General features: G+C 42.6%; 1 long non-coding RNA gene across 1 annotated transcript; it reads left to right on the top strand.

Annotated features, from left to right (window-relative positions):
* Positions 1-5106: 5106 nt before the first annotated feature.
* LOC113244272 (uncharacterized) lies at positions 5107-23234 on the top strand. Its single transcript, XR_006408154.3, has 4 exons — positions 5107-5338; positions 6147-6262; positions 10043-10142; positions 20018-23234. It is a non-coding gene; the product is annotated as an uncharacterized LOC113244272 (long non-coding RNA).
* Positions 23235-24983: the final 1749 nt, after the last annotated feature.

Here is a 24983-nt window from a genome sequence, read left to right as displayed (position 1 = left end):
TGACACCCTGGACTGCCTTTCCTCTTGAACTCCAGGCAGCAAAGGAGAAAGTACCCTTCTTTTACCTTCTAGCTCACCGCAAAGGGACCCCAACTCTGTAAGAAGCAGAATTCCTCCACATTCTTCTGACCTCGCAGTCTGGAAAGCAGTGGACCTGAACTGTTGGGCCTGTGCTTCCCTGATGTTTCCAAGTATTTAGGATGTCTTTGTGGGGCTTAGAAAAAGATGTGTCGTCCAGGCTGGGGAGCTGCAATTAGCCATGGCTCTGGGAAGCACCTTTCTCGGCACGTTGGCCGGTAGGAAGACTTACTACCTACTGAAGGCTTGTGTAGTGCACAACCCACACGTCTGTTCCTGGCAGCCTTTCTTACAAGGACTAGTCACAGCATGCAAATAGGTGAAGTTTGTCTTTCGTATTTTATAAACTCCCTGTTCTCTATTTCATTTCCTCAGGGATGTCATGGTGGAAGCAGATAACCCAATGAAGTAAATTCACGTTAAAACAAGAATGGCTATTAATGGCTTAATGTGTTATCTCCCAGACGACTTATCTTTTATTGGGAAGCTCTCAGAAATATTCAAATGTTTCTGATAAAAAAAAATTAAAAATTTGGAACTATCCACCTGAAGCTCGGCCATCGAGGGAAGTGTAGTTGAGGGAAGAGCTTTCTCCTCCAGCCTCTCAGGCAAGACAACTCTGACCACTCTGATCAAAGCAGGAACATGTCAGCTGCCTCCGCTCACCACCGGATGGGATTTGGAGTTGGCTTTGCTGCTGTCCAGTTCCTGACACTAAGGTGACTTGCAAACCAAAACTTTTCCCTCTTTCCCCTACTCGGCCACCACACTGATGGCCTTCTCTGTCCTGAGTTTGGAGTTTCAGAATTCTTTGTTTCACTTTGGTCTGATACTTATCCACATCCTCTCTCAAAAGGTAGAGTTCTCTACTCCTTCAAACCTGCTGCTGACTGGAGTCCCCTTTCGAGAAAGCTGGTTCTCCTCCCTTCCAGATCCCTATGTACTGACCCACTGGAAAGGGCCTGTGTTCAGTCAGCGTGAGATTAACTGGCTTCCCCAGAGGACCCAGACTGCATCTTGACTAACTTTCCAGCTCCTTGTACAGTCTATCCCAATGTATTCCTCTTCCGCATAAGACTCTGGATGTTCCAGAATGCCCAGTATCTTGAATCTGCCTAAATTAATATCAAACAAGCCTTCTCAGTATGGTTCCTCAGATCACATATGGTTAGTTCCTGAACTAAGTCCCAGGCTAGTTCAGGTCATTACACAAAAATTTATTTATTTTATTTATTTTTTTAAAGCTTTTATTTATTCACTTTAGAGATAGAGAGAGAGAGGGGGAGAGAGGGAGAGAAGGGGAGTTTTCGAAGCTCTGCCTTAAAGCCATTAGCTCCGGTGCATCGGTGATCATGGGTGGACTTCTCCGTGCTTGGGTTTCGTAGCCGAGGCTCAGACCCAAATCACCTTCAGGCCCAGTGGCTCCTCTTTTCCCTCCAGGCGTTCCCAGTGGCCACATCTTACTGTAGGCTGGGAACAAAGGACACGTTAGAACTGCCAATCCACACGCTCAACCTCCCAAAGGCTACCGGCTTTGCCTGCGTCAGACATCAGCGAAGAGACGAAAACACGTGGATAAAACCAAAGGTCTGTAACATACAAGGCTTTGGTAGGCAGCACCGAGTGAACTCCGAACAAACGGAAATGGGGCGGAAAAAGATGAGGCATCCTGGAAGGACACCTCTAATCGAGGCAACATGCCTTTGTAAAGCTCTGCGTCACAACGGAAACAGAAAACCACGTCTGGACTGGGAAGGGTGTTCCTCTTCCACCAGTCGAACGTTCTTACTCCCTACAAATTTCCTATATCTATAACTGCGGCCTGAAATTAAGCTCCTCCCAAGACCAGATTCAGTGTAAGCCCTGGTTCCGTGCATTGAATTAACTCTCTTTGTAAAGTATTTGAAATACCGGAATGGATTGCCTGTGCTCGGCATTTCTGCAGGCATATACAGATCGCCGACTTTAAGCAGGGAGGGTGCCTCCTTGCGGTTTCACCTCTGGTAGTTTCGGCAAGTTCTTCACGCAAACACGCGCCCTGACGAAGGCGCCGGAAGAGAAGGGCCAGACTCCTCAACTCCTTTCAAGGTTTTCAGCAGTCTTCATTGAAATAAATGTACTGGAAACAGCAGAAGTGGAGAATGGCACAAAGGCGATAACGTTTGCATAAAGAAGCCATTAGGAAGGTGTGCCAATGGAACAATTGTGTGATGGTGCATAACAAATGCACACTTGGTTTAGTTATTTTAAAGATCCAGTTTATCTAGTAGTTTTTGCATTTAAAGAGCATGATGCTGAGTGATTCTCCATTCCTGAGATGCCAGCAGTTCTTGAAAAAGCATTCACAGAATGATTAAAAGCATAATAAAAGAGTAAATCCAATGTAATATTTATCCAGCCTGAATTTTCAGCTTTAATACATCCAAAGTCATCCCATCCCCCAATTTGCGCAATCACAGCTTAATAAAGGGCATATTTTAAATGCAGGCTGTTAGAAATCAGTGAGAGAAACCAGAAACAGAACCACAGAACTCCCCCAAATGCCTCCAAGATGGAGACCACATAGACTAAAAACTGGACAGAACTTTCTAGGTGTTGCCTTTGAAGTCCCTCTCTACCTCAGGAGCTGAAAGGTCTCCATCCCACTGGAGGCAGAGTGGGGGTGGTCCAGGGAGAGGGCTAAAATCGGTTCGTGGCTCACAGAAGACTTCGTGCAAATGCTCAGTAAGTCTGTGGAAACGGTGGCCTCACAAGTAATCAAGAACACAGAGGAAAAGGAGAAATACATTTTTTGTCTATCAAATTGGCAACCAGTACAGGACTGCTAACTGGTTTTGCTTCCATACTTGACACCCTACAGTCTCAGTTAAGATGCATACAGCCGCCCTAGTACTGCTGATAAGATTTGAAAAGCACAGGGTCTGTCCTCTGGTTAGAAGCTTCTCGGGCTCGGTTTCCCACTAGGAACAACCCTTCACCACCTCCTGCCCACTGGCTGCCCTTCCAAGCACCTACTCAGCTCCTTCCCCCTCTTGTCATACCTCTAGTAGCCTCCTGGGCAGCCCTTGAAACCGCAGAGCCCTGCCAACCCCAGGACCCTTGTACTTGCTCTCCTGGCTGTCCTTGGATCCTTACAAGGCTTCCTTTTGCTCTGTCCTGGGCTCAGGTGTTTCCTACCTCAGCTAGTTAGATAGCACCTTTCTTGGAACAGCATCACCCCGTCAGCCCCTCCCTCGCCCAGTTTACTTTATTTATAGAATTTATTCCTGCATAACAGTCTACTATATATTTATTTATTTTCTCTGTCCTCCCACAGTAGCTGAGTGTCTTGAGGACAGGAAATTCTTTTTGTTGTTGTCCGTGGCTGTCTGTCAAGCGCCCAGAACAGCACCTAGCCCACAGTAAACACGTGCCAGTGGAATGAATTTAAGTGGCCCCACCCACGATCGCCACGGCTGTCCTGCTATCCTGCGTGGGCAGCGATGTCAGCAGGGTCACGGTGGGAAAGCACCTGGCAGTGTTATCCCACACCTGCAAAAGGTTTCCGTTTTTTGATTCAGTGTACCCACTTTCCGAAATTTCCCCTAGAGAAGTAATCAGAGATTCAGACAAAGATTTACACATGAAGATATTTATTCAAGAGTTATTTGTAACTGTGCAAAATGGAAATGATTGGGTGAAGAGGAATACTAATAATTTAGAATGGCTACCACTTCAGAAGTGATTAGGTGTTGGGTAAAAGGCTACGTTTTTAAAATACTCTACAAACTAGCCCTATTCAATTTACAGATGCAGGCACTGGGGTGACTTGCGCAAAGCGTCATTCCATCAGTCGTGAGGAAGAGCGCGTCAAGTTCTCTCGCCCGAACTGCGCTGGAAGCAATCAACTGCCTGACTCGACCAAACCAGGCCAAGAATTTGGTCTTACCTGGGGGAGGCTCAAGGACCAGGGGAGAGGCAGGGCCATGCTCCAGCGGCAGGGATCAGGGCTGCTCTTTTCAGCTCGAAACAATCCCAGATCCCCTGGGCCTGTGCACAGGGAACCCGATCCCCACAGTCCTCTGAAGTCCTAGTGTGCAGCCAGGGGGCTCACAGACATCTATCACTGACCTTTAACAGATCGACATGAAGCAAACTCTTTCCTCTACCCCCGCCCTCTCTTCTTCCTACTGTTGCCAGGGTCGATGGCTTCCTCTCGAATCCCTGAACTGCTCTCCTCGGAGCCTCACTCATTTCCTGTCCGGGGAGGCTTGGCATCCGATCTGTAGGCCAGAAGCAGGCCCGGGAGCCTGCAGCCCCAGGGTCTGTTTCTCCTTATTGTCTTCGGGGAGACCGTGGGGCTTTTCTGCTCCCCTCGCACCCCACGCACTGTCACGAGAACCAAGCCCTCGGGTAGGAGGCCATCTGGCCCCGCTGCCAGACCTGTTGATGGGTTGGCTTCCACCCCTTGCTCTTGCCTCCCACCACACCCCACGTGCCCCCATCCGCAAGAGGAAACTTAGCAGCCCATCTGCTTGTAGCTTCGTGGACTCCTCTAGTCCCCGGCTCCAGATGGTCTGGATTCACTTTTCGAAATGGCTCTGCCTCTAATTCCCCATTTACTGTTCATGTGCTCATTTTAAGATTGTGTCCCATTCAAAAAAAAGAAAAATGCATCCCATTCCATGTTTTCTCCTTCTGCATTTGAAATTATTTTAATTCAAAGCTGATGCTGCTGGCTAATTAATCAAACTTTTGCCAGCCACATGCCCAGATACATCCTCTGTTAAATTTTAGTGTATGTGGACATATATGTGTGTGAGTGAGTGTGTGTGTGTGTGTGTGTGAGAGAGAGAGAGAGAGAGTGTGTGTGAGTGTGTGTGTGTGTGTGTGTGTGTGAAAGGGAAAATTCCTTTCACATGGCCTCTTGTCCCCAGAAATCTAAAAGTTTCTTTGTCTTGGCGTTGTCCCAGCAACACCACTCTCTGCCCTTTTCTTTGGCCTATTCTCAGGGTATTTTGAAAAAAGCCCAAGGGTTCTCGCAGGGCTGATTTTCACAACAGCGACAAGAAACAGGACCAGCGAGGCCCGGTTAGGAAAACCCGAGTTTACCCAACTAAGGCTTCGCAGGCAGATAAATTGCGAATGCTTCCCGTCATGTTCCTCTACCCCCTTGCCTTGCTCCTTTTCGGCAACTTCCTCCCCACATTCCCCTTACTTCAGACAGCGAAGGCCCCCCGACCGAAGGCAGAGGCTATAGACCATTTCTCCTTCACCTCCCGTAAGTATAATTCCATGGGGTCTTTGGGGGGGTAAAAAGTGGGATGAGTTAATTCAACAAGCATTCATTCAGAGCTGACGCACCGTAACCTCGGGCAGTAGTCCCAGCAGGTCACACTTGACTGTAGCGTCAGCAGTATCTTAACCAAAAAGTCATTCGTAGGGATCCTTCAGTCCCGCAGAGTGGGGGAGTGTGCTTGGGTCACCTCGCTTCTCTTTATCTTTCGGCCTCTGTCTTCTGAGTCTTGACCAGCCCGGCACTGCCGTCCCAGGCCTGAGGCTGCTGCACTTGGCAGGCTGCGTTCCTGGAGACCGCGGACCTTTTCCTGCTAACGTGCACCTTCCAATGAACAGTTGGAAGATCCAATGAGAGTATGGATTTCAGATCTAGTAGTGAGAAGCAAGCATGAGTGTCCTCCTCAGTCTTCGACTTAAACCGAGGTTTTCGTTTCTCTTTGTTTTTCTCAAACAGGATGAAGGAACAGAGGCGAGGGAACTCTGGGGAGGCCAGAGCACAGGGACGCCTTTCTAAAACTGTTTTTGTTGATGAAGAGCCATCTAACTCCATTTCCTGGCTCTCTCCCCAGCTGCAGGACACTCACTTATATTTTCAGGATTGTGTGCGACAGAGATCGTCCTGCCTTCTTCTTTTAAAAACTGACTGGGATTTCAAACAAAAGGGAATGTGTTTTTAAGGAGGAGGGAGAAGAGAAACAAAACTGCTGTATCTTTCTGATGGTAGACGGATGACTGGTGCGCTTGCGAAATCTGCCTGGTTGATATCTTTGTCCATATTTCCTTTTCTCCAGCATGGAAGGGTGCCCTGCCTCTCTGCCAGAGAAGCCTCTGCTCTGAGGACGGGCTCCCCCAGCTACTAGCAAGACAGAAGGCTCCATGTGGACAGGCGTGCAAGGCAGGCCAGCAGGTGACCAGCCCTCCACCCCCCCCCCACGGTTCTCCCACATCAGGACGAGCCGTTGACTCACACAGAAAAACAAAATCCAGACAAACTAACCTGCCAAGGCCAATAAGTGAAGAAGGCTGGTTGATTCGTGGTCGAGTGGGTGGAAGGGTCAGTAGAGTAGAGACCTAGGTTTAATTTTTAACTCTGCCATCTGCTACCTGCAGGTCAGGAAACACACCTTTAGCATCCCCCCGAGGCTTCGTTTCCTAGTGAGCGGAGTAAGGATGGGAAAATCCTGCCGCCCTGGAGCCAGCAGGGGGGTCAGGTAAAATGTCACTTGTGAAACACTAGTTTCAACTGTAAGAGTTGGGAAATGTCACCAGTCCATCTGTGTCATAGGAAGTAGTTCAGACTTTAGAGAATGTCCCCCATGCATCCCACAAAAGGGAAGGCACCCTGCCGGGCTCCCCCAGTTGGCAGGGGAAGAGAAGATAGCACCCTGAATGGGGTTACTTTGAGAGTAGCAGGACCATTTCTAATGTTAAAGGAAACCACACGTTTCCTGTATAGTTTCATAGATGCTCTAGAATCATCGCGGGGTCCATTCTGAGTCAGATTCAGTCTCAGCTTTGACCGCGTTTCTCAGTGATGCAATGCCTCTGAGAAGAGCAATCTTTCTCATACGCATAGGGCTTCCCCCAGGGCCTCGGTAGACTGGCCAACATCAAGCTACTCCTTCTGCGGTGAAGAGAGAGGAACACACATGATTTATGATAACGTGGAGCATGATTCACTTGCTGGTGCATCAGCTTCTGGCAAAATAGTATTAACTCTCATAACTACTAGCTAAGCATTTCTCGACTAAACTTCATAGGCCTATGAACCAGCTGCTACTGGAGGGACTAGCTAACACACAAGGCTGAGTGGCCCCAACCAAAATTAGTTCCAAAGATACACCTTGGGGATTCATAGTGGCAGTTTCTTAAATTTTAAAATATAGCACCGGTTTTCTGTACTTGAGTCCTTTTATGTTTTCTTGTTACTGAATGCTCCTTTGAAACCAAAGGTATTGATATATTCTACCCTGCAGGGAAATCAATAAAAACTTTAATCACAAAATTAAATAAAAACCAAAGCTACTGACATTACACGGTAACACTCACTGAAGCAACAACTTGAAGTTTTATGGTTCTCCTGCGGCTGGACTTATTATTTGTAGGAAAATCAATATCATCTTTAGAGTAATTTGGGATGCATCTTGTCATCATAGAAAACAAGTTACTGGTAGACCTGCCTAAAAGGTAAGAATGGAGCATCAAAATGTGTTTGCCCACGCAGAAAGTGATTATTCCTTGATAGCAGGGAAAATACAAGTGGGGTGGCCACAAATGACATCTCCAACTGTGTCTCGAAGTGCGTCCTCATGCAGGGCTCTAGACCACCTTCCACAAACACACTCTGCTCTTGTCAATGGGTCACAGGCCTTTCCTGGGATGATTAAAAGCCTGGGGTAGTATATGGACTAAAATGTCCCCAGAAATGCAGTACACGCTTCATAGAACATATAGTAATATGACCTTCGTGATGCTAGGTAACGAAGGATACTATCTCATAGTTGGATAAATAAATAAATAAATAAATAAATAAATAAGCTTTTGCAAGTCACACGATCATAGAATCGGATGAAACCTTAAGAGGCATTAAGTCCAATAAGCCCAACCTCTCTGTGATGCAGAAAGTCTTCTAGAGGGTCCCTGAAGGATACAATTCCTCTTAACGGTTATGTTTTCTTTCTCATCATTTGTGGCAATGCATATCCAGAAATATGTCTATGTATACAACCTTTTATCTTCATGAGCGATGCGTTTTCTAGTTCTAATGAATTATTAGGCTGCAAGCTTGTTCTTTTCCCCCATAACTGTCTGTGTGGTAAGCCACAGAGTGTAAAGTGAAACCATTGGCAGCCTCAACCATCAAGGGCTTCCCAGAGAATGATGTGTTCACTTTCATTGAACTTTTTAGAGAACTCGGAGTTGCAGCAAGAGTTTACTGGAGTCTAACTCAATATGCTTTAGTCCCCTGTGCTCTTGTGTTAGATGTTCAAAATGACTTTCTTCAGGACTTGGGACTGCTTGCTCAGAACAGAAAGCAGAACCTGAATATGGGGCCTGCTTACTCCATGGCAGGAACCAGCTGAATTAAGAGCGGAGGTTTTGAAAGTCAGGAAATGAAAACCAAAAGATTTTGCAAGGGTGAGGCCAAGACTAAATCCAGCCAAGGTCAGCGTTTACAGGCTTCGAGTCATCAACCCTGAATCAACAAATCAGGGCTTAGAATCCAGACGCTAGGTATAAGGACTATTTTGGAAAGCAAGAGTCAAAGTCTACGGCTGATGATGCCATGTTCAGGAAGCAGTAGAGCTCCTCACATAAGACCATGAGCTCTAATATGCTCAAGGTCTTTACCACTTTCTGCAGGGATTTTTGATCAGGGAACCAGCTCCAGGAATTAAGGCGGCAGGTAGGTGAATAGAGGGTGTGGAACACTCTAGGTCAGTAAAAGCAAAGAAATCAAGGGGTCAATTAACTACTTGTAGGCTTCTGTGTCAGTGCCTTAGGAATCAGCACTTCTGTCCTGATATTCTTCTCTTTTTGAACAGCTTCCCTGATTAAATAACTAAGGCCACTTTGGGATAATTTTCTAAAGGCAATCTGTTCCAGAAGGTTCTCTCAAATGCATAATCCACAGCTTCTTCATCTATTGTAACCAGGTGTCCTCCAGCAAACCCACCCAGACGTGCCCACTCTCCAATCCACAGTCTCCAGCTCAAGTTTCCTTTTCTTATGCTACCCACAAACAAGCAAACAGCAAGGAAAACTCTGCATATTTCTGTCACTGAGCTTAACGAATTGCATTAAAAAGATTGTACCACATGAAATTGCCAATATTAAACATTTTTGACATAAAAATGGTAATTTCATGTGGGGGTTCAAATGAATAATTATCTGTTTCTGTGGCTATCTCCTCAGCCAGGTCATTTGTTTGATTTTCTGTTTATATAATCAAATTTAATATGTCTTCTCACATCACTGGCTCTCAGTCATTGGCAAATGAATGAATGAATGAATGAATGAATGAATTGAGATCCTGAGATTCAGAACCTGGGCTGCCTTTTTGAGGAAAACTGCTGGAGCTGCGTATTTGACAACGAAGAATTATGTGACCTAGAAACAACCCTTGCATCTGACAAAACTATAAACAGTACACATTTCTCGATAATCTATTTCCTCAATAAAAACATGACCACACTGACCAAGAAACATACTATTTTATGCTGCAGCCAAATGATTTTGCTCTCAGATTAACAGTTCTTCCAACACCTCATGGGACCAGAGCCAGGCTGTGGGTCCCGCTCTTTCATCTGGTATTTACATGTGGTCCACTGACAACCAAGGCCAGGCATTTTGGTCAAAGACATTGGGTTTAAAAACTTTTGCACAGCATCATGTGAGGCAAATCTGGTTCCTGGTTAGATGCTGACATGTGTACAATTCTGATTTCCTTCCCTAAGTGTTCTCTATATGGAACTCACAATCATGCTCTTTCTCTTCCGTACCTGATTCAGGGAGCCCTGGCTAATTTGACGTTTGTGATCAGGCCGCCTTAATTACTAGCTAGCAAAATTTCTGAGGAATCTGGCAGAAATGGCTTGAAGTCAAGAGATTTTCTTTATGATTATGTCCAGACTTTTTCAAAATCAGATGGAGACACTCTTCTAACAAAACCTCTGATCATTTCTAGTGCAAAACCTTATCATGAACAGTCAAATGACCTCAAATTTAAGATCAACAACCTCTTGGGAAAAGATGGAGACAGACAAGGAAGAGAAGTAAAGTCTGAGGTAAAATTGGCCATTTTGTTTTTCTTTCTGGTTGTCATTATTTTGTTTTTCTTTTTGGTAGATATTGTGGGAGTGGGTTGAAAAATCTAGCAACTTTGGAAAAAGTAAACAAAGTTCTTGATCTTAATGTTGAATTTCCCTCTAAAGTTGATGGATCAGTTGTTCCGACTGGGCATTTTTACATCATCAGTAGTGAGTCCTGTTCAGAGTTTAAGAGTCAGACACTGTCCAGAGCGGGGGCCACGGAGAGCGGGTGATGTGTGTGGCGGGGGGTGTGTTTAGTTACTGCTTTTGAGCCTCAGGGCCATAACCATTCCAGATTGAATTTCAGTATTCACACTGCTTTGGTTCAAAATGCCAAAGAGGAAAATAATTTTAGAGATAAAGCTCCATATGTTTGTATAGGCATATTTCACACCAACCAGCTGACTTGCTCTTGACATTCTCATCTTCAGCACCTTCCCATTAGGACTCAAATCAGATTAGCAGTTTATTAGTACTGAGAGCTATGAGTGGGTTAAGTAATAAAACATTTAGCCCACTTTAAAGTTTCAAGTGGACAGTGAAAAACAGAGTTCTGTTCAGGGACAACAGAATTTTATCTTCCCCTGCCGCTCTACGTATCCCTGACTTAGGGGATCAAGAATAACAGGTGGTGAGATCTGGGATAATGTGCATATTTGTGTCATATTTATGGTTGGATTTAGACAACATTGTATAATACTTAATTCTTGGTTTCTCAGGCTCCATCAGTCTGGGAATTATCTAGCGCTTGGGTGACAATCACAGTGGTTTTGGTGCTGAAACCCCACCCCACTTTGTTACTGAATTCTTACTCCCTCTACTGAGAGGACCCTGTGACCTGGGCTGCTTTGTCCTCCAGGGTTGTTGTCACCATATCACTACTCATCCCAGCAGGTGCACCTGCACACTCGGCACTCAGCATTTGTTCTGAGGACAGAAAGACTGGAATCACATTGAATCACACCAACAGCATTCCCTCTCACCACATGCTAATATCTTGGAGAGGGATGTATGCTCTTCAAAAGTCTCTACCATATGGCAAGTTTTTGGCCTTCTAGAGATAATCTGATTCATCTTCCTCACACCCATTTAGTTGAACCATTTCATGCTTCTCTTTTTGTTCAAGCATCTTAGGAGTCTTAACTGAGTGTCCCAAGGGCCTGAGACATCTCAAAATTCCTTTCACCATTTCTCTCTGGGATGGTGGGAGCACAGATATTTTATGCACAGAGAATCTGCCTTGGTGTGCTCGAGTTCTTGAGTACAGGTGACCTCCCCTTATCTGTATATCTAACATGACCCTCAAAACCATTTCACATCTCAAAACAGCCAGTAGAACTCTCCCAGGAATAAAACCCAACAGCTCCATTTTATAGAAAAGGAAATGGAAAACAAATGCTCTAGTTATATAAATAGTGAAAAATTTATAAGGATTGGTCATTCAAAAAAAATTGCCCAGTTAGGAAAGAAGGCAACATGAGTGGCCTGTCATTTGCTTGACACTCAGCTGCCTGAGAGGAAGAGGATGTTTCTAAGATTGGATAATATCATCTGCAATGGAAGTAAGACAGGATTGTCATTTACCTTCTCTAAGAAAAACTAGGATTTCCTTTAAAAGATGTTCCAACTTTAAAGAATGGGTTCAGACTTACTTGACCTAATAGAGACAGCTACCTGTAGAGATGTTATATACAAACTGGTAACTGTAAATGAAAATCCAATAATAGATATGCAAAGAATAAAGAAAAAGGAATCCACATATATCACTAAAGAAAGCCAACCAACAATGAAAGAGAGTGAGAGAAGAAAGGACCAGAGAAAAACTACAAAAACAACCACAAAACAAGTGACAGAATGAAAATAAATACATATCTATAAATTACTTTGAATGTTAATGGACTAAATGCTCCAGTCAAAAGACATAGGGTGATACAAAAACAAGACCCATCTATGTGCCGCCTACAAGAGACACATTTCAGACCTGAAGACACCTGCAGATGGAAAGTGAGGGAATGGAGAAATATTTAAAATGCAAAAGGATATCAAAAGAAAGCCGGGTTAACAATACTTATATCAAACAAAATAGACTTTATTTTTCTATTTAAATTTTGTTAATTAATATACAGTGCAATAGTGATTTCAGGAGTAGAGTTCAGTGATTCATCACTTACATGTGACACCCAGTGCTCATCACAAGTGCCTTCTTTAATACCCATCAGCCACCTAGCCCATCCCCCAGCCACCTCCCTCCATCAATCCTCAGTTTTTTTCTCTATCATTCAGAGTCACTTATGACCTGTTTGCCTCTCTCTCTCTCTTTTTTTTTTCTCTTTTGTAGCCACTCTGGAGAACAGTGTGGAAGTTCCTCAAAAAGTTAAAAATAGAAATACCCTATGATCCAGCAATTGCACTACTAGGCATTTACCCAAATGACACAAAAATACAGATTCAAAGGGGTACATACACTCCAATGTTTACAGCAGCATTATCAACAATAGCCAGACTATGGAGAGAGCCCAAATGTCCATCGACTGATGAAAGGATAAAGAAGATGTGGTGTATTTATATCTATCTATATACATATATAGATAGAGATAGCTATACATACTCACAATGGAACATTACTCAGCCATCAAAAAGAACAAAATATTGCCATTTGCAACAACATGGATGGAGCTAGAGGGTATTATGCTAAGAGAACAAAATAGACTTTAAAACAAAGACTGTAACAAGAGGCAAAGGAAGACAGTATATAATCATAAAGGGAACAATCCATCAAGAAGATACAACAATTGTAAATATTTATGCACCCAACATGGGAGCACCCAAATACATAGAGCAGTTAATGGCAAACATAAAGGAACTGATCAATAGTAATACAATAACACTAGGAGATTTTAACACATCATTTATGTTGATAGACAGATCATACAAACAGAAAATTGACAAAGAAATAGTGGCTTTGAATGACACACTGGACCAGATGGTTTTAACAGATATACTCAGAACATTCCATCCTAAAACAGAAGAATACACATTCTTTTCAAGTACACATGGAACATTATCCAGAATAATCACATACTGGTCCAAAAAACACGTCTCAACAAATTAAAAAAGATCAAAGTCATTCATGCATCTTTTCTAACCACAAAGCTATGAAACTAGAAATTAACCACAAGAAAAAAATCTGGAAAGACCAAAATACATGGAGGTGAAACAACATGCTATTAGACAATGAATGGGTCAACCAAGAAATCAAAGAAGAAATCAAAAATTAAATGGAGAGAAACGAAAATGAAAACACAATTGTCCAAAATCTTTGGGATGCAGCGAAAGGTGTTCTGAGAGGGAAGTTTATAGCAATAGAGGCCTACCTCATGAAGCAAGAAAAATGCCAAATAAACAACCCAAATTTACACCTAAAGGAGCTAGAAAAAGAACAACAAACAAAACCCCAGACCAGCAGAAGGAAGAAAATAATAAAGATTAGAGCGGAAATAAATGATATAGAAACTAAAAGAACAAGAGATCAATGAAACCAGCAGCTGGTTCTTTGAAAAGATCAACAAAATTGATAAACCTTTAGCCAGACTCAGAGAGAGAGAGAGAGAGAGAGAGAGAGAACTCAAATAAACAAAATCAGAAATGAAAGAGGAGAAAAAAACAGCAGATACCACAGAAATACAAAGGACTGTAAGAATTATAACAAATTACATGCCCACAAACTAGACAACCTAGAAGAAATGTATAAATTCCTAGAAACATAAAACCTCCCAAAACTAAAGAAGGAAGAAATAGAATATTTGAACAGACTGATTACTGGCAATGAAATTGAAACAGTATCATAAAACTCCCAAAAAAGAAAACTCCAGGACCAGTTTCGCAGACAAATTCTGCCAAACATTTAATGACAAGTTAATACCTATTCTTCTCAAAATATTCCATAAAATAGAAGAGGAAGGAAAACTTACAAACTCATTTTATGAGGCCAGCATTACCCTGATAGCAAAACCAGATAAAGACACCACAATAAAAGAGAACTACAGGCCAATATCTCTGATGAACCTAGATTCAAAGTCTTCAACCAAAGTTAGCAAACCAAATCTGACAATACATTAAAAAAATTATTCATGACCATCAAGTGGGATTTAGTCCCAAGATGCAAGGGTGATTCAATATTTGCAAATCGATCAAGGTGATACATCACATCAATAAGAGAAAAGGTAAAAACCACATGATCATTTCAGTTGATGTAGAACAACCATTTGACAAAATACAATTCATGATGAAAGCCCTCAACAAAGTAGGTTTAGAGGGAACATACCTCAACATAACAAAGACCTTATATGAAAAACTCACGGGTAACATCATACCCAACAGGGAAAACCTGAGTGTTTTTTATTTAAATTCAATTAATTAACATATAATGTATTCTTGGTTTCAGAGGTAGAGGTCAAAGATTTCAGTCTTATATAATAGCTGAAGCTCATTACATCACATGCCCTCCTTAATGTAGCACCCAGTCACTGTATCCCCTCACCCTCCTCCCGTCCAACAACCCTCAGCTTGTTTCCTATGACAAGAGTCTCTTATGGTTTGTCTCCCTCTTTGATTTAGTCTTGTTTTATTTTTTCCTCTCTTCCCCTATGATCCTCTGCTTTGTTTCTTAAATTCCACATATTAGTGAAATCATATAATTGTCTTTCTCTGATTGAGTTATTTCGCTTAGCATAATACCCTCTAGTTTCATCCACGTCATTGCAAATGGCAAGATTTCATTGTTTTGATGGCTGAGTAGTATTCCATTGCCTACAGCCATACCACCTTGAGCACGTCCGATCTCATCTAACCTGTGTGTTTTTACCCTAAGGTCAGGAATAAGATAAAGATGTCCACTCTCACCACTTTTATTCAACATAGTACTGGAAGCCCTAGCCACAGCAATCAGACAACAAAAAGACATAAAACACATCCAAATTGGTAATGAAGGAATAAAACTTTCACTATTTGAAGAAACGTGATACTTTTTATATAAAGCCCTAAAGACCACCAAAAAACTATTAGAACTGATAAATGAATTTAATAAAGTTGCAGGATACAAAATCAAAGTACAGAAATCTGTTGCATTTCTATACAATAATAATGAAACAGCAACAAGAGAAATTTTGAAAACAATCCCATTCACAATTGCATCAAAAACAATAAAATACCTAGCAGTAAATTTAACCAAGGAGATGAAAGACCTGTACTCTGAAAACTAGGAAACACTGATGAAAGAAATTGAAGAGAAAACAAAGAAATGGAAAAACATTCCATGTTCATGGATTGGAAGGACAAGTGTTAAAATGTCTATGCTACCGGAAGCAATCTACACATTTAGTGCAATCCCTATCAAAATACCAACAGCATTTTTCACAGAGATAGAACAAACAGTTCTGAAATTTATATGGAATCACAAAAGACCCTGAATAGCCAAAATAACCTTGAAAGAGAAAAGCAAAGCTGGAGGCATCACAATTCTGGACTTAAGTTATATTACAAAGCTGTAGTGATCAAAACAGTATGGTACTGGCACAAAAATAAACATGTAGATCAATGGAACTGAATAGAAAACCCATAAATGGACCCATAACTATATGGTCAACTAATCTTTGACAAAGCAGGAAAGAATATCCAAAGGAAAAAAGAAAGTCTATTCAACAAATGGTGTTGGGAATATTGGACAGCAACATGCAGAGAATGAAGCTGGACCACTTTCTTACATCATACACAAAAATAAATTCAAAGTGGATGAAATACCTCAATGTGAAACAGGAAATCATCAAAATCCTAGAGAAGAACACAGGCGGTAACCTCTTTGACATCAGCTGTAGCAATTTCTTTCTAGACATGTCTTCTGAGAAAAGGGAAATAAAGGCAAAAATAAACTATCGGGACTTTATCAAAATAAAAATTTCTGCACAGTGAAGAAAATAATCAACAAAACTAAAAGGCCACCTACAGACTGGGAGAAGATATTTGCAAATGACATATCCAATAAAGGGTTAGTATCCAAAATACATAATGAACTTATCAAACTCAAATACATAAAGAACTTATCAAACTCAACACCCCAAAAATAAATAATCCAATTAAAAATGGGGAGAAGACATGAACAGATATTTCTCCAAAGAAGACATCCAGACGGCCAACAGACACATGAAAAGATGCTCAACATCACTCATCATCAGGGAAATGCACATCAAACCCACAATGAGATACCACCTCACACCTGATGGAATGGCTAAAATCAACAACACAAGAAACACCCGGTGCTGTCAAGGATGTGGAGAAAAGGGAAGGTTCATTCATTGGTGGGAATTCAAACTGGTGCAGCCACTCTTGAAAACCATTTGAAGGTTCCTCAGAAGGTTAAAAATAGAACTACCTTACCATGCAACAATTGCAAATATTTACCCAAAGTATACAAAAATACTAATTCAAAGGGATACATGCACCCCAATATTTGTAGCAGAATTATGTACAATACAGCATCAGCCAACACCCAAGACTGATAACAAGCAGAAGCAGAGAGCCTTCCCTGCTTGAACCTAAGAAGCAGTCAGTGCCCAGAGCTGACTGGGACGGCACAGAGGCCTTATCTCCGCCGCGCACCCGCAGACTGACTTCGTGTTTGGTTTGTGAAGTTCCTACACATTTCTGTTGTCTTGTTTATTGTGTGGTTTGTCTTATGTTCTGCTCTGTGTGCCGTATAAGAAGCCAAGTTTAATCACATGGTGAAATGTCATTGAGTTTGGAATCCTGACCCTGCTATATAATTGTGATTAACTTTGCTTTATGATCGACTAAAGGTGACATTGTAGAAAGACATAACTCACGTGTGCACTTTCATAGTGTGCTCATGATATATATATATGATATATATATATAATATATACACAAACAATGGAATATTACTCAGCTGTAAAAAAGAATGAACTCTTGCCATTTGCAATGACATGGTTGGAGCCAGAGAGTATTATGCTAAGCAAATTAAGTCAGAGAAAGACAAATACCATGTGCTTTCATTCATATGTGGAATTTAAGAAACAAAACAAACGAACAAAGGATAAAAGAAAACAAACCAAAAAACAGACTCTGAACTACAGAGAACAAACTGGTGGTTACCAGGGGGGAGGGAGTAGAGGGGATGGGTGAAATAGGTGAAGGGGATTAAGAGTACACATATCGGGATGAGCCCATGGAACTTTTGCATCACTACTTTGTACACCTGAAACTAATACAAGAGTGTGTGCTAACTACACTGAAATTAAAATTCAAAAAAATTTTTCAAAAAATGATGTTCCAGCTTTTTTTAAGTAGAAAAGATAACTGGTCAATAGGCAATTATGTTTTAAAACATCTACTTGGTTGTAATATGATATGGTTTTTAACAGATACATCACCTGAGGCTAAAATAACATTTACAATGTTACACATTGGACAATGTGTACATGTTCGGTAGGTCACAGAAAGGCATGGGCTTTTTTATGTATTTGACTTTATTTGACTTCTCAGCATGTGAAAGTTTGTTGCCAACCATATTTCACAATACCCTAGAAATACTTCGCTTGGGCTTGACTTTTAATTTTGAAAACTTTTCCTACAGTAGTCCAGACATTTATGCAGACGTGAGGGCCATGCGTGATCAGGGTGATAGAAATCATGTGGGTATTTACAGTCAGGCTCTCAGTATTTTAGAGGGCTTACCAGGAGCTAGAAGGAGCCACACCAGGTGGACTGGCATGAGGCAGCACAAGGGGCTTCAGCCTCGAAAAAGCAGAGGCTAAGAGGTTCGAAATTGTCCCCCACTCTTGGATACAACCTGCCGGGAATGCTGGAGCTCATCCAGCGAGTTCGAACCAAGACGGGCCGTTAGCGCGATTACGGAGTAGACAGAACTTGTACTTAGCACTTCTTTTCTTCATCTTCTTTGTTCACCTGACACCATGAAGCTAGCAATATTTACACGTGCTCTCTTCCTAGCTATGAGAATAAAAAATAAAGGTCCCGAGACTCAGACCCGTCCTCCCCAACCGCGTTGTCCATTCTCGTGCACCTCGGCCCCCTGCTGTCCCCGACCCGTCCACGCTCCCGGACTGTCTCCTCTCTCAGAGGAGCATGTATGTTCGTTTCAACAAGGGCCCCTTGGAAGAGCTATTTGCCTTCATCCAGAATGAGTCCGATCACAAACGTGTGAAATGCTGGAAACACGAGTGGGGCGCTATTTGGGGCAAGTTGAACCCCTGAACCCACCTAAGTGGCTCTCTCCTCTGTGACCTGCTTTGCCACTCTGAGGAGGTCATTTCTAAATCCCCAAGACACCAGGGATCGATGTCGGTGTGATCGCTAAGAGCTGTTTTTGCTCCAAGAGCAAACAAAAACCTTTCTCACCCAGACTGTCAAAAAGAACAATCTGAATTAGTGAAGGGTGAACAGTGGAATGTGTTCCTACTTTCAGATGTATACAATTTATATATCTAGATTTTTTAAAAGTCTAATAGAGGTCCTGGGGAGCTTGTTTTAATGAACAGATAAGAATGATTTGTAATTCAGGCATTAATTGCTTATATGTAAATAGCTGCTTCTGAAATGCTTAAGGGTCTGTTTGAAGCCAGTTTGTTCCCTTTAAACCTTGGCCTGCAATTTAATTTGCATTCTCAATTTACTCCCAAACCCCTTATTTTGTAGGTAATGCAGAGGTAAATTTCAGCTAACGGATCTATACATGAGATCCAAATTTCTGTGGTTTTTACAGAGTTGCTGGGTTTGAATCCTGGGGTATCTGGTGTTTTATCATGACTAATGCTCAGTTTTAAGGCATATTTAAAATATGCAATTTTGCTGTCCTTGCTTCACCATGCTAATTTTAGCCAAGGCTGCAGTGATAAAAATCTACATAAATAAATACATAAATAAATAAAACCTACAAGGCTTCCTGGAACTACCATTTTCTTGAAACAATAGTTTCCAGAAATGATTCTAATTAGTGAGTGTTCCATTGGCTCCAGTGGACAGTTTTATAGATGGTTTTCATTTGCGGGAACTTGTTCACAATAGACAATCCCACTTTCGTAAACACACACACACACGTGTGTGTGTGTGTGTGTGTGTGTGTGCTTTTTGTTAGTTTGTTGGCTTCAGTGTGTGCCATCCGCATTTCAAATTATCCTGAAACTAAATATTAAATATGGATTCAGTAGGGTCCTGCCGACACTCTAAGCACATATCATGGTGGAAATAACGCAGAGCTCTCTTTAAGAGTTCTGGTTCCTGATAAATCTGTAATCCTTTTTATAACATTTCTATACATTGAAAAATAGGGATCCAGGATCTCAGAAATACACACAATGGAAATCCCAATGGCAACGAAGGGGATATTTTGCAGGTGGCCCCCTTTAGTCTTGGGAAAGAGTCGACTTCCCATGTAGCTCTTCCAAACAGCTGGAGAAATCCAAGCCCGATGTCAATCAGATTCCAGCGAGTGGAGGTCAGCACTAACATCTGGCTAGCCTGTCTTACTGCAGCATATCCTCACACTCTGCTCTTTCCTGCACGTGTCCACTCTTCAGGAAAGATTTTATTTATTCCACCGTCTGCAAAACAATATGGCCTCTGGAGCATAGATGAGAATTGGACCTCTTCTTCAAATTTATCTTAGGTCAGTGAACAACTGTGCCGCAGAAAGCATTCTTTTTGCACTGACAGAGTGATTAACAATGCTCACCTCTCTTTTTTCGGAGTTATAGCTTTTATTACGTCTCCTATGAGCAAAGATTAAGCCATGAACTTGTAGTGATTTTCTTTTACAGGGTGAGAGAATGACAGCATCATATCAATTAATGTTGGCATATTACCCAGCACAAGAAAAATGAAACTCAATAGCTTTCTACGTTAAAGCCTCAGGAAAGCGTTCGCTGTCAGAGTTATCCACAAGGCTCGTGACAAGCAGCAGCTTCACAAAAGGTCCACACAACTGGGACTTCCCATCACGAGCCTTCTTCTGATACAGAGAGAGGGGCTGCCAGGGGAGCTCGGGCAGTGGATGGGCTCCAGGCGTGAGGGACTCTCTAAAGATGTAAATTTCTGTTTGTTTTGGAGGAGTACCCTAGAAATATTGGCGGATCATGTAAGGATTTTTCTTTTGTTTTGGAACTTGCTTGAATTGAACCAAACTCTGCTGGAATTCTCGTCAGAACAGGCACTCTCTCATGGTTTCTAGAATTTCCTGTCTCTGGCCTGGCTGCTGCAATCTGAACAAAGCTTCTCATGGTATTTTATCCTGTTTGGACTCCATTCCAGTACAAACCTGAGATCAAGTTGAGGCAATGGAAAATAGAAACGAAAAACTGTCGAGGAGAAGATTGGCCCGGCAGGTTGATCCCTGCTAAAAACGCGGCAAAGTGTACTATTGTTGTTGACTTTAGCGACAGGTCCGAGGAGGGGGAAGGACGCTGTATTAAAAGCTGGAGACCTGAGTCGTGGCTAGTTTACTCTTGCTGCCGAAGGTGGAATCTGCAAAGTGATTTTGCCTCATCTGTAAAGTACGCTGGGATTTCTCTGAAAGCTCTTCCAGCTCTCACAGAGCATATTCCGAGGGCCTAGGCATTTAAATATTTGAAAGGTTGTTTTTCTCGCTTGGTTCTCAACCTTACGTCAGAGCCTTTATCCCTCATGGAGACCACATGACTAGGCATTTTCACTTTGCCACCAATAGTAATGTTTCACGCGGTACCCTGGGGATTAGTTACAAACACATTGTTTCTCGCTGACAGTTTCAGTGATACAGAAAGATATACAGCTTCTGCCCTTTAAATAATAAGCAAATCTGATGTCAGTTCCCCCTTCTTTTCCTATATAACATAAAAAGAGAAAACTAGCATGGATGCGCCTTCCCAAACTTAGCCAGGGCGTCTTTGCTCAGCTCAGACCACTCCAGAAGATTCTGTTCACCTGGAAGACAATGAAATGTTGCCTTTTGGCATCATGCAGAATGATGGCCTTGACCCTCACACCTTCCTGTTCTAATCACAGGGGATTACTTACCTTTTCTGCAACAACTTTCCTGCCTCTGTATCTTTGTCTACAAGGCTCCCTCCGCCTGAAATACCTCCACTGTTGCATTACAATTATTGCTTTAGTCTACTTCCTCAAACACAATGAAATTCTCACCGACAGGAACTCTGCACCATGCCTCACAGCACAGATAAACAAAAATCTTTGGAAAGCATATGCCATTTTGCTATGTTTTGCCCAGTTTACATTTTCCAGAAATACAACTCATGAAGAAAGGGAGAGATTAAAGATTAAACGTTTAGTGACATATAATTAAAAATGCCTTGTGGGAATCTACCCAAACCCATTTTAACCTGTCTCTTCTTGCTTCTGATTTAGCATTCCCAATCCAATCAGAGTTTGTCTCTCCTCATTGTCTTTATGCTAGCTTGTCATCAAGGCCCAGAACTCTTAGGAAATTCTAGAGCCTCAATAGCGAGTCCCCATATCTCTTTTGGTTTCATCTTCCTTCTACATATTCACATTTTAAGTGCATTACAGCACCAAAACAAAACAAAACAAAAAACAAAAAAACAAAAACCATAAAAGAAGACCCACAGAACACTAAAATTCATGTAAGAGGGCGCCTGGGTGGCTCAGTTGGTTAAGTGTCTGCCTTCGGCTCAGGTCATGGTCCCAGGGTCCTGGAATGGAGCCCCTCATCCTCATGGGGGGGGGTTCCTGCTCAGCAGGAAGCCTGCCTCTCCCTCTCCCTTTGCCCCTCCCCCCACTCGTACGCCTGTGCACGTGCTCTCTCTCTCTCAAATAAATAACATCTTTTTTTAAAAAAAGACATAACGTATAAAGGAGTAAGTGAAAATCAAAGGCACCAGTAGAAACTTAATATAAGCAGAGCCTTTGCAGGGACTCAGTACAGAGCAGCGGCTGGTGTACCCGACCCCCTGACGCGTCAGTTCTCTGGGCCTCAGAGTTCTTGCCTCGAAAATGGTAATAATAGGGTTGTTCTAGGATTGAATGCTTTCACATACACAGTTGCTTCTTGTCATCTGCAGTTATCTGCAGTATTTATGTGCTATAAAGTTGCCCAGAGCTCTGAATTAGCAAATACTGGGCCATGGCTCCTAGGAGACACAGGGTTAGTTTCCTGTGAGACTCTGGTCACACATTTTCAACAATTGGTCAATACGTAACTTTGTTTTACGTGTGCTTCTATTTAAGGACACCTTATTTCATACATATTGTTGACTCATTAAAATTGAGCTTATGCCAACAGCACTGTAACTCATGTCTGCACTAAGCCTGTCTGCCACACGTATTTTCCCCGTAAGGCACGACACAGTCATCTTGCGCTCAGGAACACGAGGCAGCACTCAACACTATGCTCTGGGGGTGGGCATGGGGGCATTTCAAACAGCAAAAACCGCCCACAGAAAGCATAAAATTACAAAAAAGCCTGGCACTGAAGAGGCAGCAAGAAGGACACTTGTTTACAGTATGAGAGCTGAAACAGGAAGGCAGAGTGTCAGCTTGCTCAGCCTTAGCTGAGAACATGCAGACAGGCCACTCAAATTCTTATCTGTGTCTTCAAATGATCACCAAAGCATCACAGTTATTGATCTTGGGGTTACGAACAAACTTTAGCAAGTAGGTGAATTTGTACAGACAGAATCCACAAATAATGAGGATCGACTTTCTAATTTAAAATCTTAGAATAGTTTCTGGTACACGAAAAGCCCTACATACATGTTTGCTTCTATTAAACAAGGTGTTTTATACAAGGTGGGTACAGGTGTGATTGCTGTGATGGTTAATTTTATATGTTAACTTGGCTAGGTTACGGTACCTAGGTATTTAATGAAACACCAACCTGAATGTTGCTGGGGAGGTGTTTTGCAGATGTGAATGACATCTGCAATTAGTTGACTTCAAGTAAAAGAGATGACCCTCAAAATGTGGGGGGGCCTTGTCCAATCAGTTGAAGGCCCTAAAAGCAAATGCTGAGGTTTCCTGGGGAAGAAATTCTGTTTCAAGATGGCAGCATCAACTCCTGTCTGAGGTTCCAGCCTGTAAGCTTGCCCTATGATTTTGGACTTGCCAGTCCTCCCAGTCACATGATTTCTTAAAATAAATTTTTTAAAATATCTCTTATTAGTTCTGTTTCTCTGGAGAAGCCTAACTGATCATTTTTCTCTCTTGCAGTGATGTCATCAAGTGGGAGGGACACTGATTGCAAATCAGAAGGTCCAGATCTTTGTTTCATCTGATCAGGGATTTCACTGACTACATGGTTGGACTGGCCTTGCTCGGTGGGCCTTTCTAGCTCCAAGCTTCCCCAGGCCGGCACATGGTGTGAGCAAAGCTTTCCCCTCTCCCCACCCCGTCTTCTAGCTCTCCTCATAGAATCATGGAGTGTGAGAGTTGGATAGAAACTTTGAAATTATATCATCCAAACTCTTTGTTTCTCTATCCTCAAGTACAAATGTAAAAACCCAGGCTCACGTTCCCTTTTTTTTCCTACTGGGCATAAACTCTTATAAGACTTGCTCGGTCTGTTGCCAGATACTCTGAATCCTTGGGAAGCCCTGCCAAGTGCAGCCTCAACAACAAAAAATTAGGAGAAATGAGTGGTGGGGGTGGGAGGGAGTGGGGGAGATAGGATTCTTTTAAAGCCCTGAAGTGCTAGCAGAAAATTGATCAAAGCCGAGATGAATTTCGCCCATCTCCTCTAACGAGCTGCTAATATTGTAGTGGCAGCCCTGTCAGGATAATTTGTCACACATGTCCCTGTGTGGGCTTCAGCCCCTGCAGAGGCATCTCCCCAACCCACTGCCACAGGCAACTTGTCTGAAACAAAGCTCTGAGACCTAATGGAAAGGGAAGTGCAGGGGGCGGGGGAGAGCTAATGGCCACTGACAAGTCATCTGGGCCCACTCTCCCAGATCTTGCAACCTCACCCAGATCCACCTTCATTATGCCTGAAGAGCCTGCTGCCCCTTCCATTACATTCGTGTGGCTGTCACGACTGCAGTGCCCACTGTCACACAGATGCTGTCCAGAAAGAAATAGCACGTCCTGAAAAATAACACGGTGTCAACATGAGTTACCAGACCAATAAAAATGGTGATAAGCAAGACTCCTTGCTGAGACAGGCTCGGCAGTGGTCCCTCAGCCGGGGCAAAGTTCTCTCGGGCAGAATGACTGCCTGTGACCCCAGAGGGACCTGTGTCCAAGCATCAGCTGTGGGGGGCACGGCTCCCACAGCGAGTCCATCCATCAGATGCGGACCCTGGCACTTGCTTAAGTGGCTTTTGGGCCTACCATCAATTGGCCAACACTACTGTCACCAGCGAGTCACAAAGATCCCATTCTTTCTCTCTGCTTTTAACATAAAAACACCAACAAAACATCTGTTGTGGATAGACCAGAGAACAAGAAGATGAAACAGAATCCAAGGTGCAGTGGGTGTTGGGGGCAGAAATAATGCCCATGTCCCAGGCCAGGTTATAAAAAGTCTCTTCTTGACTAAGCCATTCAATTTGGAAAAGAAAAGGCATGATTTTCCCGTATTTTTCCATATCTTTAACAACATGCCAAATTATAAAGAAATTGCATTTTTTTTCAAGGAAGATTTCCAAATTATCTATATGTTTATGTATCTATTTATATACACTCTGCTAAAATGAAATTGCATTTGAAGATGCATCATTTCTGTAACAATGTTAATTGCATAACCTCTTCACGTGGGAGACTCCGATCTAATGC

This window comes from Ursus arctos, unplaced genomic scaffold (assembly GCF_023065955.2).
Source record: "Ursus arctos isolate Adak ecotype North America unplaced genomic scaffold, UrsArc2.0 scaffold_30, whole genome shotgun sequence".
In the NCBI taxonomy this organism is placed as follows: Eukaryota; Metazoa; Chordata; class Mammalia; order Carnivora; family Ursidae; genus Ursus; species Ursus arctos.
Note: the sequence above shows the minus strand (reverse complement) of the source record. Positions and strands in the feature narration are given on the sequence as shown.